The 17962-nt window shown below is 42.0% G+C and overlaps 1 pseudogene; it reads left to right on the top strand.

Moving 5' to 3' along the window:
- The first annotated feature begins 11935 nt into the window (after window positions 1-11935).
- The window catches only part of LOC146831537 (phosphatidylinositol-3,5-bisphosphate 3-phosphatase MTMR14-like), an 82539-nt pseudogene continuing 76512 nt past the window's right edge, over window positions 11936-17962 (top strand).

Here is a 17962-nt window from a genome sequence, read left to right as displayed (position 1 = left end):
AATGATTGATTGATTGATTGAAGCGACAGATTTTCAACGTGGCGCATCTAGTGAGATGTGTCACATTGTAAAGCCCTGCCATATATTATACCTGCTTCAGGTATAATGTATGCAGGGTGGGCGTTCAGTTGCAAGGAAGCTCCGTAAAAATGATGCAGTGACATCTACAAGATTTCAGTGAGTCACTTTTAAGTCCATGCTGCGTCAAAACCATACACCTGCTTGCAGCAGGCATGAGGAGTGACGCATCATTGCAAGTATAGAATGCCCCGGAGCAGTGCTGGATTTGTGTCGTGCTTGCAACACGACTCCAGCACTGCATCACCTATACTCTGACAGATGCATCATGCATATGTCTCTCCATACGCCAAGGTGCACCGCATTGTAAATGCGGCGCATCCATAGTGGCGCAAGGGGTTCCTAACGTCACACAAAATAACTAGTGCATCCCTACTGATCTGCAGGGATGCGCCAGTTATTGTAAATCTGCCCCTAGGTCTACATTCTCAGCAGCAGCCATTTTGACCACCTCACAAAAGGAATTCTACATCAACATCTAGTAACAAATAAACAGACGTGTCAGTACTACAGTTTCTGACCACAGGGTCTTTTCAAATCTAGCATTGCTTGCGTCTGGTGGAATGTCACAAAAAAATGTCAGTGATGTGCCTCAAGCAAGTTGGGCTGCAATGAGGAGACATCCAGTTCATAGACAATTGAGCAATGAGCCATTGTGAAGGCTGGATAGTATGATTTGGCAACAACACAACATAGTTTTGGATCACTTGATAGCACACATATTGCTATAAGTCCAAAGCACCACAAGGAACAAGCCCAATAGCAGCGAGGTAACTTCCATCCTATCACTGTGCAAGCTGTCTTATTACTGGCTTTGTACATCCAAACTCTGTGACAGACATTCCCAGGACCAATTCATGTCCACTTCAATGATCTGAACAGCATCATATACCTGCTAATGTCACAACTCTGTAAAGTCCAAATGAAGATGACATGGTGAAGGTATCTCAAACAGACCAACACAGGGAGATCAGATAAGAAAACATACATATGACACACATGACATTGTCTACTTCTAGAGAACACAGTCCAAAACACAATTTACAGCAGAGCAAAGCTACACTTACAATACAAACACCTTTTCTCTGATATTTCCAGACACATATATTCCTAATGTGTTGCATGAACATTCTCCTCACAACATCAGTACAAGAGTTGCAAGACTAGTCAACGTCATCACATCTTACACCATACTTACACTCAGTAGAAGTAGATCTGAATAAGATCCTGACACAAGACAGCTTCTTCCTCTTCACCACCAAGAACTTAATTTGGCATTCCAGGGTCCCCGCCCTGTCAGTCTTCATGGCCTGCATCCTCCGCGACACATGGGATGTTCTGTCACAGGGCAATGCTGGACAGTATGCAGCAGGCCACTGTGTTCTTCCATGGCTTCATTGAAGCAAACTTCCACTGGTGTTGTAGAATTCCTCGTAGGTGTCAACAACCATGGCTGGTCGGGATACGCTGAGGCTCCTAGATGGAAGATATACAGAAGGGGAACAGTTAGTCACACACTTTCAGATCATACTACCTGGCATTTCCCAGACAAAGTTAAGACAAATCACACTTGCCAACAAGTTAGACCCTTTTGGTAGTAGTTGTGACATTAGCTGGGGTCCTCATGAGCAGATCCTGGGAACTGGGCACATATGTTTGAGATGTACAAATCCGCTAGGCTGACAGCCTGCACGTTGATAGAATGGTAGTGTTTCCTGTTACAGTAGACTTGCTCCCTGTGGTGTTGTGGTACTAAGCCAATATGGGTGCTATCAATAGATCCAATCACATATGGGATGTGTCCAAATCCATAGAAATCTGCCTTCACAGTGTCTAAATCCTCAAGTCTCGGCACTGCATGCAGCTGCCCACGTGTCTCAACATTGCTGTAAGCATCTCTGTTAGGACCCGAACAAACATCAGACATTCCAAACATTCCACCAGAAGTGGCAACTGTAAATTAAAGAGAGCCTGTGGCTAAAAAATACAAAACTGGAATGAGTTTCACTAATGGTGGGATTGCTGTAGGATTACTGAGGTGAGGCATGATGTCAGGTTCCAACTGATGACATGGATCCACAATTGTTTGCCTATTTGACCAAAAATGTGTGATTATGTTTCGTTCTTCCATGGTGTGTAGGTCTGGAAATGTGTGGTACAGAGGTGGCTGGCATCTCCTTCCTCTCTCAGAGTACCTATGTAAAGAGTAACACAAAAATGTATCTTGGTCACAGTGTGCAGAGTAACATATGTGAAGAGTAAGGCAAAAGTCATGTGTCTGAACAGCAATGCTTCTTTAAGCAGTACACATTTTACATTATCCTTGAAAGATCTTGAACATCCACTTGTCATCCCCAAGCTGCCCTTCACAGAAAAGTGCAAATCATCAAATCAAAGATTTCAAATTATCATGAAAGTGAGGGTAGCATTATGTGTATTACATTACACCTCACACATTTTACCTATGTGCAAAGTAAAGTATTGCACAGAGGAAGCTTTGTATTTGGGCATGACATGGTAATGGAACATTACAAATATAAACATGTCTGCCCTCAGTTGTGGTGGCAGTGACACACTTAACCATCACAAATACAACCTCAGCAAAGTGCTAAAATACCCTCAATAATAATGTGTATACGACTGCAAAAATGGCAGAAGCCTGACCTTGCATATGTAACAAATACAGCATTCCACAGCCGGCCGGGTTCAATCAAACGTAGGGCGTTTCACTCCATGGCAGACACAGCCATAGGCTAAGGTTGGGGAGGAAATGTGACCACCATGTGACAATGGCTGTGTGCATCTATGTTCATGACCACATACGCGGCGTACATGTACGTTGTGATTTGATAAAATTCACTTGCCGACTGACACTGCTGAAATCAACACCTCCTCAATGTCACCTGCTATTTGCCACCACTGGGAGCAACCATTGCAGACCAATCAGGTGAGGTGAGAGGGCCCCTGCAATTCCACCAGATGAGCTGGAGACACTGGTTGGAGAGGTTCTTCCCCTGTATGGCCAGCTCTATGACTCACCAGAGGAGCAGGAAACTTGCGACATAATGTTTGAAGAAATATGAAAGACCATCCTTACCATGCCCATAGGCTACTATGTTTCTCTGAGTCCCAGAGTGAAATCACAAACACATTTCTTAGGATGTGTTTTCCCTACATAGGTCAGTTATGTGATGGAACATGGTGCTCTGCACCTTGCTGACAAAAAACTCCATAGTGATGTGGGAGTAACCCTAAATCCTAGCCCTGTACCATGCACATATAATTGCATGCTAAAGTGTAATGTTACCTATTGTGGTTTTCACATGCAGATCTTGTTCAATCTACAATAAGAATATGTTTGACTGCATGACTTGTGCATGTATAATGTAAAGTGCAGTAGTAGATGTTCTCAGATATGTGTAGCGTACCTGAATAGAACCCGAATTCTCCCAGCACACATCAGTCCTCCCCAACCTCTTGCAGTGAGTGAAGCAACCATCACAAAACCATTCAGAGAGCAATGTAACGGCCATGACCTGTATTGGATGGTCAACAGATTTACACTTACCAATGTAAAACTTAGGAATGTGATGGTAATGTGGGAGCACTCTGGAAAGTCTGCAGGGAGCAAACCCAAGCAAAATTTCCACCCACTGTGGCCCAGGTTATAGCAGAGGACAAACAACTGCAGCACAGTGTCCTCTCCCTGTAGATCTGCTGATCCTTAGATAGTGCTCAAATTAGAATTTCTGAACACTTTCTTGACCTCCTACATCTTACATATGCTCCCTATAGTATTGTACCTGACAATACCCACAGACCTGAGCATACTTGTCATTTACCCCTGCTCAAGAAGCCCACGGCTGACCCCACTAACCTCACAAACTACCCGCCCATCACGCTTCTCCCCTTTGCAGCCAAAGTAGCAGAAAAAACAGTCAACAAGGAACTGACAAGATTCATCGAAGAGCACGCAGTCCTCGACCCGTCCCAATACGGATTCTGAAGCAACCACAGCACCAAGACTGCCCTACTCGCCGCCACAGGCAACATCCGCACCTTCTTGGACCAAGGCCACTCAGCAGCCCTCATCCTCCATTACCTGTCCGCAGCCTTTGACACCGTCTCTCACTGCACACTAATCGCTAGACTGCATGACGCCAGCATACAAGGAATTGTCGGAGACTGGATTCACTCGTTCCTCACCGGAAGAAGCCAGAGGATCAGGCTACCACACTTCCTCTTCGTCCCCACAGAAATCACCAGCTTAGCCCCACATGCATCATGACTGAGCCCTACCCTCTTCAACATCTACATGGACCCCCTCGCAGCCGTCATCGGACAACACTACCTCAACATCATGTCCTATGCCGACGACACCCAGCTCATTCTCTCCCTCACCAGAGACCCCACCACCGCAAAACTCAACTTCCAGACAGGAATACAAGAAGACGCAATCTGGATGACCAACAGCTGCCTAAAACTCAATGCTGAGAAGACAGAAGTCCTTTTCCTTGGTACCACCTATTCAGCATTGTACAACACCTGGTGTCCCACCGCCCTTGGTAACCTTACCAGCCCCTCAGACCAAACCAAAAACCTCAGCATCGTACTCGACTCATCAGTCACCATGAACCGACAGGTCAACACAGTCACCTCCAGCTGCTTCAACACCCTCTGCATCCTGCGCAAGATTTTCAAATGCATCTCCACTGAGTCAAGGAAGACAGTCACCCACGCACTCATCACCAGCATACTGGACTATGGCAACGCACTCTACGCCGGCATCAACAAGTCCCTACTCCGCAAACTCCAGACCATATAGAACACTGCAGCCAGACTCGTCCTTTGCATCCCCCGACACAAACGCATCAGCCAACACCTGCGGAGACTCCACTGGCTCTGCGTGGAGAAAAGAGTTACCTTCAAAATCCTTACCCTCTCCTACAAATGCCTGCATAACAATGGACCCAAGTACCTCAAAGACAGAATAAACGCACCCAAAAGAAACCTACGATCATCCAACCTCGCTCTGGCCTAAACCCCGCGCATCCACAGAGGCAGAGCAGGCGGAAGATCGTTCTCCCACATTGCAGCCAAGACCTGGAACGAGCTACTGACAGACAACAGACTAACCCCCTCCCTGAACACCTTCAAGAAGACCCTCAAGGCCTGGCTCATCGGCTGAACTGACCTGCGTACCCCCCCAGAGCCTTGAGACCCTCACAGGTGAGTAGTGAGCTTATAATTCCATGATTGATTGATTGATTGATTTATTGATTGATTGAGTTACCCACATTGTCAGTGTGTTTCACAGCCTTAGGACAGGGCCCTCACTACCACAAATCTGTTGTAACTGTACCACGAGTAGAGATCGATTTGTGCTGGCATATGGCACTATTGACACGTACTGTGCAGATACTTGGTCAGTACAGCAGTGAAATCTATTACTGCATCATCAGGTGTGTCACATCAAACAACCAGACAGTATGTACACTGGTATGTTGATGTTATCTCTGTGACAATGCCACAAATGGCCAAATTTGTATCCTTTGCTGGCAGGACATCGCTCAAACACTCAATCAGACATAAGACTATTTTACATTGAGTTGTCCATGTGACACTCATTTTCAGTTTGTGAGCACACAGAGTGACACAGGGCAGGATTTCCATGGTGTCCTATGTTTTGGGATGTATTACATTTAGTGGTACCCATTGTGTTGTGAACAGAGTCACACGTCTGGGGTGTGAAAATATCTGTACTGTCATGTTCATGTACTTTAGCTGTCATGTGATCCCAATGGTGTGCCGTGGTACATCTAGACTTCAACCTGGGCTACTTGATGTAAGTAGGCTGGCATTGTCATTATAGGACCTGACACTGATTTGGGTGTAGTCATCAGATAGCTAGTGTATTGTGGTATCATGTCAGTGTGTATGTTCATCATGGGAGTCTACACATTCAGGGTTCTGACAATACCATGGTACATTTGCAACACTCATATTATAATTTGGGTTCCCGGTTATATGGCATTTATGTTTTTTATTCTCTTTTTACTCTCTTTTCATATGTATTTATCCATATTCATTTTTTGGCCATCTAATTGGTTGTTTTTCACATTTTTTTTGTTTTGAGAATAAGTGGAAAAGTAAAATTTATTTGAATGATAAACATGAACTCATACTTTGATAGCTGTCACATTTGAGATAATTAAGCAGCCAAATATAGCAAAACACTACACAGACAGATAAATATGAGCATTATATACAAATATTTCTTAACATATGCCTGTATTTAAAACAATGTAATCCTGGATTTTAAAATCTACATGATTTCCATCTGCTAAGCTGTTGGTCTAGAATCTAGGACAACATAGAGTGTCAGTCACAAGAAGCACAATGTTTTGTACGTTTTCCGCTTTAAAATATAAATACAGACTGGAAACCCATTGATTTCTGCCTGTATTTATCTATAAAAAATCACTAATAATGAACAACTGGGTGCCCTAATTATAATCACATCAATGGAACCATCCAATGAGTTTAATTACTAACCATTATCCTCTAAAGTTGGAACATGAATGAAGTAAACTGTGTTTGAGAAACATGTGATGGCAAAATATTATGGGGTACAATTTCCAGACTAATCTGATTAAGAGCATTCCTCGTAGGGTGCAAAAGAAATTATTATTTTTCTGCAAACTGTAACCCATCACGAGTCTACAAACATATTTTCATTTTCCAGAACTGCTTGCAACAACATGCTTCATTTAACAAAATACAATTTGAAAACATAGGTTTGAAAGTATGGAAAGTTTAGTTTTTATTGAATTACGATTCCTAGAATGCTTCATTACAAGCGTACTTGATTTCAGTATTTAATTGACATAGGCAATATACTTGCTAGCTGTGTCAAAGACTGGGTGGGCCAAAATACTTTAGATTTATTGTTGGATGCCCTTATTAAAATTAATTGAAGATTGAAAAAAGGAAGCAGTAAACTCTGGGTAGTTCTAAAGTTTAGGAGGGGAGAAACTCCTTTATATGGAGGACACTACAACAACACCATCAACTCTCTGAATGTGCTCTCCTCAAATGTCTGTTTTTAGCACTGTTTTTAAGCATAAGATTATCACAGTGCCATATACACCAAGCGGAAACATGACAAAATCTCTTTACCACTCTAGGCACTGTATTAGAGCTTTAAATTGTTTTGGAGTAGATTCATGGGTTGAAAAGGGTAGAGTGACATTACATCTAATATATTATTCAAATTCCTAAATATAACTTTACTGTAACTTTTATTTTAGAAGTGAATTTCTATATTATGTTTATTTACATAAATTAAGATGTCCATCACCGTGCACCCCTGTTGCAGGCACCCAACCCCCTGGCCAAACCTCTTTGCGTATGGTGTGCTCCTTCCTAGGAGCAGGGAATAATTATTGAGAGTGTCATTTATTATTTCTATTTTTCTTAATTGTTTGGGGGTATTCAGCATACCCACACTTCATGCACACTTGGGGAGTGGGAAGAGCTCCAATGCTCCAGCAGCCCCTGCCAGAACACCAGCCAGCACCCATCCTAGGTGCGGGTGGTAGCCCACCATTCCCATATTTTTCAAGTTTCACAGAGTCGTTCAGCAAAGTTACAATGCAATGGCAGAAACTGTCTTGATGGCAGTTCCAGTCAATGCTTGAAATGTCCACAGGGCTGATGGTCATTTCAAAATTTGACAGTTGGCAGCTCGCGACTGACTTAAATTTAAATTGGCCCCATGGTCAGCTGTGTCCCCATCTGTGAGCTTGGCCACACCCCGTGCCCAACCACAAGGCATGCACGGCCAAAGGCAGTGCACAGCAGGGGTAGGGCACCTGCAGGTTGTTGGGCGCAGGTCCTAGCAACAGGTATGGCCTGCCCCCAAGTCCACTCTGTGCATGGTTAAAGTCTGTGCATTGAGCGGAATTGGGCACCTTTGGGTGTTTGGGCACAGGGCTTGACTGCAGGCCATACTCTGTGCTCACGCCACAGAAGGGCAAAGGGTGTAGGGTTCTGGCAAGTGGTTGGGCATCCAAGGGGCATTATTAACAGGGCCAGGCTTGCGGCCAGGCCCTGAGCCCAGCCAAACAGCACACACAGTGATGGACATCTTACTTTACATTATTAAAACATAGGAATTCACTGAAAACAACAAAGGTTTAAAGTGACGTTATAGTTAGGAATTGTAATAATATTTTACTTTATTCTTACTTTATATAAAAAAACTTAAACATTCAATAATCACATACACATTTTCATAAAAAAAACAAAGGTTAAAGGTATATTATAGTTAGTTGAAAATGCAATTTAAAAAGTACTTTTTTTTTTTAGGGAGGCATTAGAGAGGCGCGCGGCGGTGATTCAGGAAGGCCACCCCATAGAACAGCTCCATGACACCGAGGAATGGCAGGAGTCGAAGGGCATTTTTCTGCAATTAGTGCTGAAATATAATTATGGATTTCGGCCTCAGAAGTTGTGTGGAGCACAGGGGCAAGTTTTTTAGACCTTAAAACGGTCTATTTGGATACTTTTTAAAATTCTTTTTCTTCTACCTCACTGTTGCCTTGCATTGTGGCTGCCATTTTGTGCGCTTCTTTCTCGCACGTTCCATGGCAGACAACGCGGCAGTATTGGCTCTCTGTTCAGTCTTTTTTGCCCTTTTTTGCTCGTTTCAGCAGTATTATTACTCCTCTTCAATGTGAATATATAATTATCAATGGATGTCTTTTCTCCTCATTACATGCCTTAGTTTTCACTTCAGTTGGTATTCAGGCTACGTTTGCTAACGCCTTCAGTCAGGTCCTCTTCTGGTTTGTTAGCGCAACCACCAGCTAAATAGTGGTGTGTGTGGACTTGGTCTCTTGCGCCTTAAGTAAGGTTTATCTTCTTGTGGACATTCACTGTCTCGAACATGGATCCCATGCATCCAAACAAGCCTCACGGGGCTGCTTGACCCAATACCAGTGGTCGCAAGGATTCGGCTGGCAATACCAAAAAAGAGTCAAGAAAGACCCATCCTACCCAAAGAAATCTCATATTCCTTTGACTTTGGAGGACATCATGGATGAGCTGCGCAGCATTCAACCTTTTATGTCGAAAACCACCGCAACACTTCAAAGAATCGAGGAGAAATGGTCTGTTCTGGACGCAAGGCTTTCGGGCGTAGAGCAAAAAGTTAGTGACGCACAAGATGTTGTTGCCAAGGTGGATTTTCTTTCTCGTGAGGTAGCGCAACTGAAGAAAACTATAGAAGATTTAGACAATCTTAACAGGCACAACAATCTATGAATTTATGGGATTCCGGAAGGCTTTGAAGGCTCGGACATGATCTCTTTTTTGAACACTCTACTGATCTCAATATTCAAGGGGCGCACAGGATCGGCCCTCAGAATGCATCACACTCAAACAAACCGAGGGGAATCATTGCATATTTTTATTATACTCCGATCTCAAGGCAATCCTCAACGCAGCTGAGCAACATAAACAGATGCTTTGGTCTGGCCAAAAAATCTTCTTCAGTCAAGATGTTCCTAAGCCTACTGCTAATTGCAGAAAAGAGTTTCTGGACCTCAGACCATCACTGAGATCCATGAATGCCCACTACGTCCTTATTCATCCATGTTTCTTCAAAGTAACCTACAAGGACAGAACTTTCACTTTTGAGGATCCTGTAGAGCTTAGGAAATGTATTCATGTTCACTAGGGAGAAGCTATGGAAAAGAGCAAAATATAATTAGTTCTTATATGTTCTCTCTTTTGTTCCACAGGTTTTCCCTAAGTAACTTGTTTGATGCTGATGTCCTTCCTTGCATTGCCCTTCGATTTTGTTGTGCATGTTTCACTCCGCTGCGTTGTCTCCTCCATTGTCCGGTAAGTTCCCTTCCATTTTGTTGCCTATCTTTACGTTTCTAGAATGCAGTTTTTTTTATTCTGTTTTTTTTGTTGTCAGTAAACTTGTTTTTTCTCGGGGTCCTTCTCTAGGGTGGCCTCTGTCCTTTTTGCCCCCCCTACAATTTTAATGTTCTTTTTGTTTTTTACATACCATGACTAAAGTCTTTTAGCTTTGTGTCATCCTCTCTTCAGCTACACTCTAACTTTTTCAACCCATCTATTATACTATTTTTAAGTTTCATGTATTTTCATGTTTAATTTTGAACGAGTTCTTCCGATGAGTGGACTACGTATTATTTCATGGAATGTTAAAGGTTTCCGTAAACCAGTTTAAAAACCACTTGTATTATCCCACCATGTTAACTTGAAATGTCATGTAGCATTATTGCAAGAAACACACCTTAAAGAGCAAGACTTGTCTTCTTTATGCAAATTTGGGGCTGGAGATGTTTATTTTCCCCAGCTGTTAATAACAAAAATGGTGTAGTAATTTTGTTGCATAAATCTCTAAATGTTTTTTTGCAAAATGAAGCTAAAGATAATAATGGTAGATGGCTTTTATTGAATGCTAAAGTTAACAATAGTAAATTCTCTATTTGTAATGTATACAGCCCTAATGGTATTTATTTAGTTTTTTGGAATGATTTCTCGACTCTACTTTCTTCTCATGCTTCCGATAACTTGATTTTGGGAAATGACTGCAATCAACTTATGGACCCCTTTTTAGATCGGAAATCCCAAACCAAATTCATTCCCAATAAAATTCAAAAGCCTTTCCACAAGGCTATTTCATCTAGATGGTTGTTGGATACATGGTGTGTCTCCCATCCCGATGTCTTGGAATTTTCCTTCCTCCCCCCTGTTTACAGGTCTCATTCCTGAGTAGATTATATATTTCTCACACAGTCATCTCTTCATTGTATGACAAATGCGGACATTGGCTCCACCCTCATTTCTGATCACGCCCCAGTCATTTTAGATATGGACTATCCCACATCTGCTCCTACCTCATGCTGATGGCGTTTTAACAATGCCCTTCTTTTTGGACACTGTGGGGCAGATTTACAAGAACTGGCGTATCCCTGCATACTAGTTGGGATGTGCCAGTTAATTTGCGACATGTAAAAACCCCTTGCGCCACCATGGATGCGCTGCATTTTCTATGTGGCGCACCGTGGCGCAAGGATAGACAGAAGCATGATGCATCTGTTTGGCGTAAGGGCAGCACATTGCTGGAGTCAGGTCTCAAGTAAGATGCAACTCAGGCAATGGTTGGAATGCCTATTCCTAACATACTGCGTCACATCTTATGCTTGCCTCAAGCAAGCGCAAGGTTTTGACGCAGTGGCGTCGTAAAAGTAACTCAGTGAAATATTGTAGATTTCACTGTGTCACTTTTACGATGCTTTCCTGCATGGGAATGCCCACCCTGCATACATTATACCTGACGCAGGTATAACGTAGCTCAGGGCTTTACAACGTGATGAATCTCCCTAGATGGGTCACGTTGTAAATATGTCCCAACGTGGCGTATTGTTTTTGATGCCGCTGCATCATAGAAGTGAAGCAACAGCAAGGTAAAGTTATTGCAAAGGGCTTGTAAATCTGCCCCTTAATTTGTTGAACAAGTTACACAATTTATGCAGGAATTTTCAATAATAATCTTTCCTCTGTTTCACAATTTTATTTTGTTCGGGATGCTTTCAATGTCACCGCTTGAAGATTTATATTAGATTTTGTTTCTCGGAAAAAGAAAAAAGCACTTGCAGATGCAACATTAGATCTAAAACACATCAAGGTCTTAGAGCATGAATACTTTACCATAAAATGTTCTGATACTTTGTCCAAACTCATTAAAGCTAAAATGCACTATAATAAACAATCCTGGTATAACGTCTGCAACAATCTCCTTAAATTTAATACGAAGATGTATGGTGGCCGAAATAAAGCTGGCAAATGCCTAGTCAATTATCTTAAAATTAAAAAACAAAAATCTAAGATTGCTGCCATCACATATAGTGCAGGAATTAAACACATTACTGATACTAGGACTCTCGAATGCTTCACTGATTATTACACTTCCCGCTACACCCCTAAATCGACTCCTACAGCTGATCACATTGATTCATTCTTTCAGACCATTCCCAAACACTCTGATAACCACACTGATCTGAAATCCCTCGATAATCTAATACTAGAACAAGAAATCACAAACGCTATCAATCAACTTCCCAAGGATAAAACACCTAATTCGGATGGTTTTACGGTACGTTTTTTTCCTCCATTTTAAACAACTTCTGGTCCCACAGTTGTTAGTCCTCATAAATAATTGCCTAGCCTACGGTGAATCTCGGGGCCCTTTCACTCAAGCAATGCTGTGTTTAATCCCTAAAAAAGACAAAGACCCCTCTTATTGTAAAAATTACAGATCCATTTCCTTAATTAATACGGACTGTAAGATCTTCACCAAATTACTAGCCATGCGTATCAATCAGGTAATTCCAAACCTTATTGACATTTATCTATCAGGGTTTATAAAGGGGTGTTCTATTACAAATAACTCCAGGACTTTCCTTAATATTATTCATTTAGCCTACAAGGTAGATTCACTGGTTGCTGCAATTACGTTAAATGCTAAAAAAGCCTTTGACAGAGTAAATTGGGCATTCATTTTCGGAGCATTGAAATGGCATGGTTTCAGTCCCCCTATTCTTAGATACATCCAATTGTTATATTCTGGACCACCTACCTCCATTTGAGTGAACAGATGTCAATCCAAATACTTTCCACTCCACAGAGGAACTACACATGGGTGCCCTTTATCTCTACTTTTATTTATTCTTGCCCTAGAACCCTTTTTGGGAAAAACATTGACGCTCTCCACAGGATACAGGATTCCAATCTGAACATATTGATATTAGGTTTACTGTGTATGCAGACAACATTCTACTATACATCTCTATCCCCTTTACCTCTTTGCCGGTGTTTCTCTCTTTGTTAAAATATTATTCTCTAGTCTCTGGCTACAAACTTAATATTGATAAATCCGAAGTTATGCCATTAAATAAACATTGCTTTTCTCATATGATTCCAGATACAGGCTTTGAATAGAACTTTCAGAGTATTAAATGCTTAGGTATCCTCTATCCTAATAGTATCAAGGAAACCATTAAAATAAACCTTGCTGATATACTTAAAAAACATTCGTACTCTTTGACAGTTGGTCCCAACTTTATTTGTCTTGGTGGGGTAGATTAGCTACAATTAAAATGATGCTACTCCCAATTATCGATTTTTATCTCTCCATGCCCTCAATCACTCTCCCGCTCTCTTTCTTTAATATTATAAACTGCTCCTTGACCAAATTCCTATGGAATAAACGTAAGGCTAGGATTTTACTTATTTGACTTCAACAGCCCAAAAAATTAGGTGGTTTTAATTTTCCTAATCTTAGATGTTATCAGTCTGGATTCACCCTGAAACAAGTTTGGACCTTTCTATCTGACTCCTCACATACATCTTTAACAGCCTGGAACTCATTAGAACAATCCCAATGATCCGTTCTCTTTTACTGCTGCCACTCGGTTATCTCAGCCCCACAAACGTTTCTTATCATCCAGTTTCACGCACTCTACTGAAGTCGTAACTTCTTTGTTTGAAACTCATTTTTCTCACTCAGAAAACTTTACACACACTCCTGTTTGGTACAACAAACATTTAAAGATTAAAAACAGAGCTCTCTTTTGGAAAGAATGGATTGATAAAGGCGTTATTATATTTGAGCACTTGATGATTGATGGGTCTCCTATGGACTTCACGGAGATCCAAGAAAAGTATGGCATACCTCTTTTACATGCTCCTCACCACTCTCACCTCAGTTTATCTATAATTCTATTCTACTCCCAAAACTCTTCCTTAGCCTCACACAATCAGACATCCACTCATTCGCTAGATTTCTCTACTCAGTTCAAGGCATCCCATATATACAATATATTATCTCACCCCACTGATCCTAAAACCAAATTTAGTATAGAACATTCTTTGGGAAAAAGATTTGGCACAGGAATTTTTGTTTCAAACTTGGGGTTCCATTTGGGCAAAAATCTATACTGTCTCACGCTCAGCAAGTACAACAAAGACTCTATATTACTTTTATATTAGGCTTTTTCTCACTCCTGCAGATCTCCACAAATTTAACTTGTTGAATTTTACTAAATGCGGGTCTTGCACTCATGTAAACAGTGATCTACTTCATATGTTCTTTCTCTGCCGTCTGGTTAAGAATTTTTGGTCACTTATTTGGAAGAAATTGAATGAAATCTAATCTACTAATGTTCGTTGATATTATTCACATCTTTCTGCGTGGCACTCCGTCCTGTTTGGGGTACTCAGGGATGCGTAGGTAAATGAATTGAACTTTTTATAGCCATTACCTTTCAGATCATCACCACCAACTAGAAGGATGCTACTAGCATTTTGTTCCAAGCTTGGTGAAACCTGTTATGCCATCATCATAGACTAGATTGTGTACATGCTACCTCTATGTCTTTATTAATTAAAAAAGATTTATTTTGGTTACCACTCACCTCATTTCATTCCAGGATGGCCGTTTGATCTATGCTCTATGTATATTGTCATGTACCCTCATAACCCCTTAACTGCTAGGCCTCCCCCCCCCGTGTTAAGCCTTTTTTGGGCTATTTGGGGTAGTGCGCGCTTAGGCCCCTGTAACTTTTTGACCACATAAGGTATCCACGCCAAATTTGCGTCCTTTTCTTCCAACATCATGGGGATTCTAAAGGTACCCAGGGTTTGTGGATTCCCCTGGGCTGCAATGAAAGCGTCTGGGTTTTTCTCTGCAAATGGTTTCAAAAAAGGCTTTGTGGGGCTTAAATCACCATTTTCACAGCTTTTAGGGAAAGACAGACTTTTGTCAGAAAACCAACATTTTTTACACAGTTTTGGCATTTTTCTGGGACATAGCCTATTTTTGCTATGTTTTGTGCTTTCAACCTTCTTCCAGTTAATGGTAGAAATGGGTCTGAAAGCAATAATGGATCCTGGAAAGCTATACATTTTTGAGAAGTAGACAAAAATGGTGAATTCAGCAAGGGGTCATTTGTGTAGATCCATCAAGGTTTCTTTATAGAAACTAACAGTTAAATATAGGAAAAAATGAAAATTAGCCTTTTGTGTCAACGTTTTTACCTGTAACTTCTTCTAATTATGACAGCTCTTTGAAAGCAATATACCGTTACATCCGCTGGACCTTCCTGGTTGTGGGGATATATAGGACTTGTAGGTTCACCAAGAATCCGACGAACCCAGAGTCAAAAACTGAGCAGCAATTTGCAATGGTTTTTTATTTTTTTCCGGGTATATAGCAATTATTGTGGGAAAATGTACACATGGAAAAATCGGTATGAAAGACACCTATGTATTTCTGAAATGGGAACAAATTATAGAGTTTAGAAACAGTACATATTTGCACATTTTCAAAATTGGAAATACTCATACTAGCATGAGAATTTTCGGTCATTATTCAAAATGACTTCTTTTTTACACAAAGTCTTTCATTTGGAAGGCAGAAATGCATCAAAAATCAATAGGTAATAACAGTTGCTTTACAAATCTGAATTACCTCAAGTCTCCCAATAAAAATGGTACCTCACTTGTGTGTGTAGGCATAGTGCCCACGACAGGAAATGGCTCAAAACCCAACATGAACACACCACATTTTCACAATGAAAATTTACACTTTTTTTGAGAAAGGTCTAGCTGTAGTTTGTGAACACTAGCTCTGCTGGCACCTAGTGAAATGTTGCAAACCTATACATTTTTGAAAACTAGACACCCCGGGGAATCCAGGATGAGGTGACTTGACTGCCTCCCACAAGGTTCTGTTACCCAAAATCCCTTGCAAACCTAAAAAATTGTCAAGAAAAACAAATTTTCCCCACATTTCTGTGGTGGAAAGTTCTGGAATCTGCGTGGATCCACAAATTTACACCCACCCAGCGTTCCCCAAAGTCTTATGAGAAAAATGGTACCTCACTTGTGCGGGTCGGCCTAGAGCCTGCGACAGGAAACGGCGCAAGATGCAATGTGGTCACACCTCAATTTCGCAGTGAAAAATGACCCTTTTTTGGCAAAGTGCCTAGCTCTCGTTTTTTAACCATAGGTCGGCCAGGACCTAGGGAAACCTAGCAAACCTATAGCTTTTTGAAAACTAGACACCCAGGGGAATCCAGGATGGGGAGACTTGACTGCCTCCCATCAGGTTTTGTTAAAAATGACCCTTTTTTGGCAAAGTGTCTAGCTGTAATGTTTGAACCCTAGCTCTGCGGGCACCTTGGGAAACCTAGCAAACCTATACATTTTTGAAAACTAGACACCCAGGGAAATTCAGAATGGGGTGACTTGACTCCCTCCCACCAGGGTCTGTTACCCAGAATCCCTTGCAAACGTAAAAAATTGTCCAAAAAAACACATTTCCCCACATTTCTGTGGTGGAAAGTTCTGGACTCTGCGTGGATCCACAAATTTCCACCTACCCTTCGTTCCCCAAAGTCTTATGAGAAAAATGGTACCTCACTTGTGCGGTTCGGCCTAGTGCCCGCGACAGGAAACGGCACAAACGCAACGTGGTCACACCTAAATTTCGCAGTAAAAAATGAACCTTTTTTGGCAAAGTGCCTAGCTGTAGTTTTTGAACCCTAGCTCTGAGGCACCTTGGGAAACCTAGCAAACCTATACATTTTTTTAAACTAGACACCCAGTGGAATCCAGGATGGGGTGACTTGACTGCCTCCCACCAGGGTCTGTTACCCAGAATCCCTTGCAAACCTAAAAAATTGTCAAAAGAAACATATTTTCTCCACATTTCTGTGGTGGAGAGTTCCGGAATCTGCGTGGATCCACAAATTTCCACCCACACCGCGTTCCCCAAAGACTTGCAAGGAAAATGGTACCTCACTTGTGCGGGTCGGCCTAGTGCCCACGACAGGAAACGGCGCAAAACGCAACGGGGTCACACCTCAATATCGCAGTGAAAAATGACCTTTTTTTGACAAAGTGCCTAGTTCTAGTTTTTGAACCCTAGCTCTGCGGGCACCTTGGGAAACCTAGCAAACCTATACATTTTTGAAAACTAGACAACCAAGGGAATCCAGGATGGGGTGACTTGACTGCCTCCCACCAGGGTCTGTTACCCAGAATCCCTTACAAACGTAAACAATTGTCCACAAAAACACATTTTCCCCACATTTCTGTGGTGGAAAGTTCCGGAATCTGCCTGGATGCACAAATTTACACCCACCCCGCGTTCCCCAAAGGATTACGAGAAAAATGGTACCTCACTTGTGTGGGTCAGCCTAGTGCCCGCGACACAAAACGGTGCAAAACGCAACATGGTCACACCTCAATATCGCAGTGAAAAATGACCCTTCTTTGGCAAAGTGCCGAGCTGTAGTTTTTGAACCCTAGCTCTGAGGGCACCTTGGGAAACCTAGCAAACCTATGCATTTTTGAAAACTAGACACCGAGGGGAATCCAGGATGGGGTGACTTGATTGCCTCCCACCAGGGTCTGTTACCCAGAATCCCTTGCAAACCTAAAAATTGTCCAAAAAAACCCATTTTTCCCATATTTCTGTGGTGTAAAGTTCTGGAATCTGCGTGGATCCACAAATTTCCACCCACCCCGCGTTCCCCAAAGTCTTACAAGAAAAATGGTACCTCACTTGTGCGGGTCGGCATAGTGCCCGTGACAGGAAACGGCCCAAAACGCAACGTGGTCATACAATAATTTCGCAGTGAAAAGTGACCCTTTTTAGGCAAAGTGCCTAGCTGTAGTTTTTGAACCCTAGCTCTGCGGGCACCTTGGGAAACCTAACAAACCTATACATTTTTGAAAACTAGACACCCAAGGCAATCCAGGATGGGGTTACTTGACT

Source organism: Triturus cristatus, chromosome 5_1 (assembly GCF_964204655.1).
Source record: "Triturus cristatus chromosome 5_1, aTriCri1.1, whole genome shotgun sequence".
NCBI classification, from domain to species: domain Eukaryota; kingdom Metazoa; phylum Chordata; class Amphibia; order Caudata; family Salamandridae; genus Triturus; species Triturus cristatus.
This window is presented reverse-complemented; position numbering and strand designations above follow the sequence as displayed.